Source organism: Phocoena phocoena, chromosome 17 (assembly GCF_963924675.1).
Source record: "Phocoena phocoena chromosome 17, mPhoPho1.1, whole genome shotgun sequence".
Classification (NCBI taxonomy): Eukaryota; Metazoa; Chordata; class Mammalia; order Artiodactyla; family Phocoenidae; genus Phocoena; species Phocoena phocoena.
The window spans coordinates 2490288-2498447 of NC_089235.1; the positions used below are offsets into that span (position 1 = coordinate 2490288).

General features: G+C 41.7%; 1 pseudogene; it reads left to right on the forward strand.

The window, feature by feature from the left end:
* The first annotated feature begins 7397 nt into the window (after positions 1–7397).
* On the forward strand, positions 7398–7657 carry LOC136137252 (signal recognition particle 9 kDa protein-like; annotated as a pseudogene).
* Positions 7658–8160: the final 503 nt, after the last annotated feature.

Consider the following 8160-nt stretch of genomic DNA (forward strand, 5'->3'; position numbering starts at 1 on the left):
CTACACATTTGCAGTGTGAAGACCGTGGCTAGAAGCGCTGGCCTATAACCTGTCACCTCCCAAACCGCATGGCGTGGGGTGTGGGATCCATGGGCAGGGGTAGATGTAAAGAGCCGCTAAATTAACACAGAGCTTTTGTCTTTATACAAAAGACATCATCAGGCGGATGATACCCTGACAACACCTGCTATATTCACGTAGGATTGGGTCGTTTACCCAGGGCTTTCAGGCTGCGTTTGCAGTGAGCCTGCCTAGAGAACCAGGAGATGAGTTCCAGCCCCAGCCCTGCCTCAGTTTACGTGTGTGACCTTGGACTATGTTCCGTAAGCTTCCAGAACAGAATGTGAAAAGCATGTAGCATCGGTCAAGTACGCATAGAGAGTAGCCATATTTATATGGAAAATCACAAACCTCAAAGTCTCACACCACTATCCTGACCTTACGAATATGCCTAGAATCTGTTCACCAAAACAACTGTTTTCTCTTCTCTTTTTGAGTTTTTCGGGTATTTCTCCACTGGTGCTGGCACACCCCTCGCAGACCCAGGAAGCGCGGTCTCCTTCCTCCCTCTGAATCCCCCATCACCTGCACATCCTGCCACCCAAGTCGTGCCTCGAGCTTGTTTATCCAAAGAGGAGAAGGAAAGGAAAACGGAAATTGAAATAGCGGCAACAGAGCCGATAAACAACACGGTCTGATGAAATGCTGTTTTGTAGGCACACACCCAGAAGGCAAGAGACACTTCAAAGCCAACACAGTGTCTCTGCGTTTTTACCCCAGACGTAATGAATCTGACTCGTCCAGTGTCTAAGCTAAGAAACAGCTGCCCGTGTGTGGCAAAATATTGAATGTGGATCTAAGATCTGAAACAGTGAATTTATAAAGTAAATTAAAAATCAAATGAGTAAAATGACATCTTTGGAAAAATCTTCTCAGTGAGCACAAATACGAATTCGTTTATTTTTTGTACCCAGGTTATCACAAACAGCATTCTTTTAACCAGCATTTACTAAGTTTCATAGACAAAGCAAACACTGCAGGGTCTCAAGGAGCTGAAATCTGGTAGGAGACAGACCAGTAAAGCACAGCTGTAAGCCGGCTGGATAATGAGGGTCTATGGATGCCTGGGAGGGACAGAAGGCTGGCCACTCCGAGTGCTGCCTCGGGGCACGGGGGGCTCACAGGGGACAAAGCATTTGAGCCGAAAGTGGAACTAAGACTAAGCCTTTCAGGAGAACAAGCAGGGAAAAGGCACTTCAGACAAATGCAAACGAGTTTGGGCCAAACCACGGGACAGAGAGCAGGTGAGCATTTCCGTGACGCAAGCTGCGGTGGAGGGTAAGGCACAGTGGGGTGCTGGTGGCAGCTAAGTCTGCGAGCGGGCAGCAGAGAAAATCAGGACCTTACCAGTCGCATAAATTAATTTAGATATTTAAGTTAGTCTCCAGACCATGGGGGAAATTCCAGTGATCACTACATGGAAATGTGAGGGACAGCCTTGTGAGAGCTGGGACAGAAAGCAGAGAAACTGGCAGGGCAATGCCCCTGGGCTCAGGTGAGGGAGGAAGAAGGTCGTCAGCAGAGCCATTAGTGACAGAAGCACTTGGCTGGCTCCGGGGGAGATGACGCCAACGCTCCACTGCTCATAAGGTACATAAATGATGGCTACTCTTACGTCATAATCCATGGAGAAATTAAAAATGTTTAGTTGAGACAGATTTTAGAAATGATGAAAAGAACAGTTTTACAAAAGAAGAGGCCAAGTCCAAGCGTCCTGCGATGGGTGACGGTGGCAGCTGCATTGTTACAGGCTGACGTGTGGCCTCCAAAGGCCCATGTGTTGAAGCCTCAACCCCCAGCACCTCGGAATGAGACTGTGTTTGGAGATAAGGGCCTTAAAGAAGTAATTAAGTTAAAATGTGGTCACAGAGATGGTGTCTAATCCAACAGGACTGGTGTCCTTACAAGAAGCAGAGATTAGGACACAGACACCCACAGCGGAAAGAGCGTGTGAAGATACAGAGAAGACAGTCGTCTGCAAGGCAAGGACACACCTCGGAAAAACTCAACCCGATCAACACCTTGACCCTGGGCTTCCAGCCTCCAGAACTACGAGAAAGTACATTTCTGTTGTTTAAGCAGCCCAGTCTGTGGTGTGCGTGATGGCAGCCCCAGCTTACTAGTACATGAGTCACTAAGGCTAGAGCCCATACTCTCAAACGACCTTTCTAATGCCTCACACTCTACCCACGCACCATTATGTTCTCATCCTCCAGTGAGCATTCCTTTCAGATTCTTCCAAACTCTGTTTTTTGGTTGGAAATTCTAAAATAATTTCTAATACTTGACCAAGGTTATTTATATGTAACAGAAATCACTGTGCCCAAGAAAACATCTGAGACAAACCATTGACCAGACTGGATGTCTTGAGGCTCATCAAAGTGATGATTTATTTTTAAATAGTTGTTGAGCACCTACTGTTTGTCAGCTCTGTCTAGAGGACATTGTAATGATAAACAATCCTGGGTTTCTATTATTAAGGTATCTGCAATCTGGTAGGGAGAGAGAATTTGTACAAAAGTAAATGTGATAGAAGCCCAGACGTTGCATGCTATAGGAGGACACACACAATGGGAGTTTGAGGAAAAACAATTATTCTTAGAAAAATGGAGTGGGAAAGGGAGTAACCAGGGGAGAATTTATGATTTAATTGGTACTTGGCCAGGCCTTGAACAAAGGTGGCATTTGGCTACGGGAGGATTTATGCATGCAGGCCTGTGGGTGGAGGGTCTAGAGCATTTCAGCTACAGGGAAAATGTGTGAATAAACTTAAAAAGAAAGGAGGGGAAACAATGAGTATTTCAGTGTGAATAGAACATAAAATATGTGAAACGCTTATAAAAGATGGGTTAGGTCTACCTTTTAAAGAGCCATGAACATCCATGAAATTGGACTTCATTGAGGAAGGAAAAAGTCTTGATGTAAAAAAAAAAACACAAACCAATTTGATTCTGTCAAGTATTTTAGCACATGTGGTTGAAGCAGAACAGTGCCCACGCTTGGGAAGTGGCTTTCATCTTTCGTTAATTTATTCCTCACCCAATAGGAATGTTAAGTAGCCAGTATGTGCCAGCTAAACACCAGTGGGCTGAAGAGACCACTCCCTGGCCTGTGTGAGCAGGGAGCATGGAGGGGATGATGGGGTAAATTACAAATTATGACGGAGGCGGGAAGGGTAGGATTTTACCATGAGTAGGTGTAGACTGAATTATCCATTGCCCAAGTGGATCCAGGGTGTGAAGAATGAAAATCTCAGAAGTCTCTAGAAATATCTGTGATTATAGCCTAGAAGACTAAGACAAAAAAAAATAATAATAAAACACACAACTTTTATTTCTAAAAATACTGGGGAAATGAAAAAATATTAGTCAAGTTGAGTAAATTCCAAAAAATTGAAAAGAATAGAACTAGTTCTAAAACATGGAAAAGAGATTCAGGTGGTAACTTCTGTCCTCAAGAGGAAAAGTAGAGAAAATGAAAATAAACAAACGACAGCAACATACCCACTGTAAACTTCAGGCGCTGTGAGGAACAAAATATTTTCAAACTTTAAAGAACTGGCAAAGAAACTTTTTAAAGAAGGGAGACAGTCTGAGAATCTTCCGTGAGCCATAAACATGAGACATAGTACATGATGAAGTTTTGTTTTGGGCTAAGTTACCACATCTTGAGAGTAAAAAGATGTCTGGGGGGGAGTCAGAACATGCTGGACCACACTTTCCTTTCCCCGTCCTCCATGCGTCCACTGCCAGTATACAGAAATACAATTCATTTTTGTATACTTACCTTGTGTATCTTGTATCCTGTGACTTTGGTGAACTTGCTTACTATGTCTAGAAGTTGTTTGGTAGGTTCCTTGTGATTCTCTACAGAAGTAAGTGTATCATCTGAAAATAGCTTTGTTTTCCTTTTCAGTCTATAGACCTTTTCCTTTTCTTGTCTTATTGCACTGGCAAGAACTTCCAGCACCGCATTTAGTAAGACTGGTGAAAATGGACATACTTACTTTGTTTGCAATATTTGGGTGAAAGCATTTTACCGTTCACCATTTAACCTGTTATTACAGTGGATTACATTGATGATTTCTGAATATTAAGCCTTGAATTCCTGGGCTAAACCCTCTTGATTATGCTATATTATTCTTTTGATATATTGCTATATGCTATTTGCTAATATTATGTTAAGGGTTTTTGCATCCATTTTCATGAGGAATGTTGGTTAGTGGTTTTCTTTCTTTGTGCTGTCTTTGTCTGGCTTTGGTAAGAGTAAATACTATCTTCAAAAATGAATTGAGAAGCATTCTTTCCTCTGCTATTTCTGGAAAATTAGTGTTAATTTTTCCTTAAACATTTAGTACAATTCTTTAGTGAAGCCATCTGCACGTGGGGATTTTTGAACTAATTCAACTCCTTATTACAAGGAAATATCCCCTATATGTGATTATTATTCTGGTGTTGTGCTGTATCTCCACAGAGTTATTGGACAGGTTTCTTTAGAGTTGAGTCATCCCAATCTATGCGACAAGGCTTGGTACTTAGGGAAAAAGCAAACCTGCTCTTTGAGAGCTCTAACAGTTTTTGAATTTCTGCTGCAAAACTGCTGAAATCCTGAGCAAATTCCGCTTTTGCCAGAAGCCTTGCATTCCCACCACCTTCATCCACATTCAAGTTATCTTGTTGCCTGTTTCTACAAGAAGTGAATGAAATGCTGAAAATGGAAGTTGCATGAGGATAAAAAGAGAATCGACAAATATTCCCTGGGTATTTGGAACATACAAGGCATTGTGATTGCTGCTCTGTGTGATCCCAGAAAGAAAAATATGTGACTGGAATTAGAAATTAAAATTAAATGCCATGTGAGAAGATGATCCAGAGTCACACCTGCTTCACATAGTTTATTTAAAATGATAACGAAGTATCTATTGTGGAATAAAGGGAATGCCATGTAGTATGACATACATATTCGACATATCATTCAGATCTTAATGAATTGTTCATTTCACTTCACACAGTGAAAGAGCGATGCCAAATTGAATATTACATATTATGTAGCACCCAGGTGGGAAAGACACTTGCTCTATTATAAATTCATGGCAAGAACTAAATTAAGGACACTACGACTAACAAAAAGCTAATCTTGTACCACATTCAAAATAGCTCAGTATTGTTGAAAATAAAAGGAAATAAAAGTCTTGGATTGAGTTTAAGATATGTTTCTTAGAGCTTAACTGACTTCTCAAGAGACAGAGGGAAACAATGAGTTTGGGAAATTGAAACGAAAGTTCCATCCATCTACGATTATGATGTATTGTTTAAAAAATTTTTATATAGATTTGATTTAGTTTTGATTTGATTTGACATGTTATAGGTTTTTTGACATTTTTATAGATTTTAGTTTTGATTTGATTTGACATGTTACCTGTGCCTCAAGTTTTCAGTCTTTGTCCAAATTTTGTTAAAAGGCGTTCCTTGTGAAGAAGCCATTGTAACTTTCAGAATGGCTCTGCTTTGCTCTGCCTGCTACGTGTCATCTATTGCTTAGTAAAGAATGGCTTACCAGAAACACCACGCCCTACGAGCTTGTAAAACAATTTGTGAATCAGGGACATGTTATAGAGCTGACATCAGAGAGGGAATTTAGAAAAGGGAAGCACTGAAAAAGAGCCCAGGTTACCAAGGCCAGCTTCTTAGCCACTAGATAAACTCAGTGCCTTAAGACAATGTGAATTAGAGGCGCCACGAAGCACAGCTTTTCCAATGGCACTGGGTGAAAATCGATTCCAGTTTACAAGTACTGATATGTATAATATAAATAAAAACAGGTAATTTTAAGTAAAATAATGTGACACTTTTGTTTTCTTAGTGCTCTCTCCTGTAAATCTGCGGTATCTCATCAAAGAGGATTTAAGCACAAAGAAGTCTGGATAATCGTATAAAGATATAACCAAGACTAAAAGCACTGAGTGTAGGAACATGGGGAGTGGCTGATGCAGGCACGACCGAATGTGCAAGAGGGGCTCCCACCCAACAAGGATGCGCTGGGCGCTGCCACGTGCCAGGAGTTCTGCTGAGACAGATATGGGGGCGCTTCCAGCAGGCGGCTCGCATTCTCCCAGAAAAGACGGATTGGCAAGCAAGCAGGGGATGAAGCATTTGTTCCAGGAGGACAAAGAAGGAGGCAATGACCTCTGCCTGGGGGCGGAAGTGGGGGTCAGGGAAGCTACATGAAGGGGACTAAAGCTCTCCATCCACCTTGGGGACCATGTCATGGTGTCTGCTCTACCCCAGGCTGTAGTCTAAGTGCTGGGGACCCCGCTGTGTCCCTAGATCCACCTTCCAGCGCTGAGACACTTCACATAGCCCTGTTTTCAGATGAGATACTGCAGCGTAGAAAGTTGTCAGCATGTCCATATTATATTGCTATTAACTGACACAGCTGGGATGCAAACCAGGATTTTAAAAATTTCTGAAGCCCCTCGCCACTACACAGACTGCTCTCCACCCATGGAGAGCCGAGGGTCACGTGAAGCCTGATCAGATGTGTGTTTTAGACGAGGTGGAAGGAGAGAAGACAGACATGGATACTAGTTAGGGAGATCATTGGGGGAAAAGGATGGACATTATGGATGCCGCTATATTTCAAGTTCTTATTGAAAACATGAAACTTAGCATAGAGTTTGTAAGAAAAAGTAATGATATTGATTAAATCAAATGGATTTTAACTCATGAATAGTGTATGGAAAGGAAGGCTCCAGGATGCGAAGGACAAAGTTACTCCAGAGTATGCCTTCTGTCTGTCTCACCTGGGGGGCTGGGACTGCAACGTCATTTGGGGAATTTAATTACTCAGGGATCTGTTGAGTGTTTACTCAGTGAAATGGATACATCCAGGCACAAGCCACTGCTCCTGTTTTCAGAAGCTTCCAAGTAGATGGAGAGGAGACACTGTAGGGAAGTAACTATCAGCGAGCATCTAGGTGTCACAAGAGAGGTCCTGAGAGATTTCAAAGGAGTAAGATGGACGTTTCTCAGTTTTCTAACATCAAACATATTCCATGTTGGTCGCAAATTAAACCTTTCTTGCAATAACTTATACATGAATTAAAATCAACTTAACTTGGGAATCCCCTGGCAGTCCAGTGGTTAGGACTGGGTACTTTCACTGCCGTGGGCCCGGGTTCAATACCTGGTCAGGGAACTAAGATCCCTCATGCTGCACAGCACGGCCAAAAGAAATCAACTTAACTTGATAAACATGATTACCTTTCTTACAAACAATAAGCTGAGTTTCACGTTTTCCAAAAGAATTTGACTCTGCTGTTCTGCCACGGGCCCACGATGCCGCAGTACCAGACCCGGGAGAGTTCAGTCACGCAGCAGAGAAAGTCTGCCTCGCAGACCCTGTGAAGGCATGTGTGGGTCTCAAATATAGGAATTCTGATGGGAGTCTGTGTATTAAGGTAACAGATGACTTAGTTTGTTTGGTGTATAGAACTGACCAAGCTCAAGATGTAAAGAAGGTTGAGAAATCCCACAGTCAACTAATGAGACTTATGGTGGCCAAGGAATCCCGCAGCGTTGCCATGGAAACGGACTGAATGGTTTGAAATGAAGACTGTCTTGTTCTTAGGAAGTAAATACCTTTTAAATTTGAGAAAAGTGTTGGGACAGAAAATACTTTATGTAACCAAGTGGGCTATTCAGAAGCCAACAGATCATTTTTTGTACTTTGTTTCTTAGTGTTTATTTAGAGAGCCAGGAATGTAAATGCTTTCAATTAGAAAGCCTTTATTTATTTTTGGAAATGCAACAAGGAATGCCTCTATCTTGGAAACTTTTTGCAGATTGTTTGATGTTAGGCAAAATAAAGAATTACTCTCTGGTAAGTGTGCATCAGTAATTTGAAAATGAGATATCAAGAAAAGCCAATTCTTCCTTAAATTTAGTTAATCTGTCTTTAAAAGAAAATTAAATGTAGCCATTTTGCTGGATTGATATATTTCTTCTGGAGCATAAATTTTGTGCTGTTGATGACCAGCAAATATAAAAGACGGTAACTGGAATTAACCATGCACATCAGTACAGCTGATTATATACAGTA